Source organism: Ranitomeya imitator, chromosome 4, assembly GCF_032444005.1.
Source record: "Ranitomeya imitator isolate aRanImi1 chromosome 4, aRanImi1.pri, whole genome shotgun sequence".
Taxonomy (NCBI): domain Eukaryota; kingdom Metazoa; phylum Chordata; class Amphibia; order Anura; family Dendrobatidae; genus Ranitomeya; species Ranitomeya imitator.
The window spans coordinates 683,848,238-683,849,342 of record NC_091285.1 but is presented as its reverse complement, the minus strand read 5'-3'; the positions used below and the strand labels follow the sequence as shown (position 1 = coordinate 683,849,342).

General features: G+C 39.5%; 1 non-coding gene across 1 annotated transcript; it reads left to right on the top strand.

Annotated features, from left to right (window-relative positions):
- The first annotated feature begins 673 nt into the window (after window positions 1–673).
- Window positions 674–745, top strand: TRNAQ-CUG (transfer RNA glutamine (anticodon CUG)). The gene has a single exon. It is a non-coding gene; the product is annotated as a tRNA-Gln (tRNA).
- The last annotated feature ends 360 nt before the right edge of the window (window positions 746–1,105 follow it).

Genomic DNA, 1,105 nt, shown 5'->3' with positions numbered 1-1,105 from the left:
GGTAAATAAATCATTTGAGAACTGTACAGTTAAAAGAAAAGCAAAAGAAAGAACAACCCAGATAAAAAGCATCTTGGCAGCGTTGGGATTCAAACCCACGCCCCCGAAGAGACTGGAGCCTTAGTCCAGCGACTTAGACCGCTCGGCCACGCTACCTGTAATGAGCTATTATGATGTTGTGAAAGAGCAGGAGATCACGAAAAATGAGGACAAAAATGTCAGCAATAAATATTCTCCATTCTTCCAATCGTTTCAGTTTCCAATAGTCGGATTATGTCCTACATTAGGCAGTGGGACTATGGAAGGTTCGAGGGGTGAAGGCAGAGCTAGGGTGGAGCCCAGGCAGAGTCTCAAGAGGGCCTGAAATTCTGCCAATATGATGGCAACCCTGTTTGTGTCCTTGAATTCTGTCATCCTTTGCCTTCTTGACCCAAATGAAACTTTTCCTACTCTTTTTCAGATCACGATTTCATCCCTTATGTTGACCAAAACAATTTTGATGATAAAACAGGAGAAAGATCATCTGGGGGGGTGAAATCATGCAATAACTTCATTGGTCACTTATTGAGATGATATTTTGACACTAATATTGATATATATGAATTTCTTATCACACCACATACATGTGGACCCGACCATATATCAATAGCATCATGACCAGGAGCAGACGGTTGGTTCCATGGTGTAATGGTCAGCACTCTGGACTCTGAATCCAGCGATCCGAGTTCAAATCTCGGTGGGACCTGTGGCTTTTGGTTAATTTCTTAACTTTATAATTTGTTGATTTTTTTTTTATTCACTAGTTGATCATTTCACGGCAAAACACAGATAACATGAGCAATTCGACATATAGTTTATGAGTGTGAAATAAATCGCGGGAGGCCATAGTGATAAAACTGTAGAAAAAGTAGTGATGGCTGGACTATGCATGACAGCACTTTCTACCTATTGAGTTCCCCTGTTTCCTTAAAGTTTGTAGTTCATGATCAAGACCCTCGTTCTTCCATATTTAATAATGATACGTCCATAAAAGTCCAATATTTCCAAATATAAAACATATTAACAAGATCAGTTATGGCGTAATCTAATTTTGCAAGAAGCAATT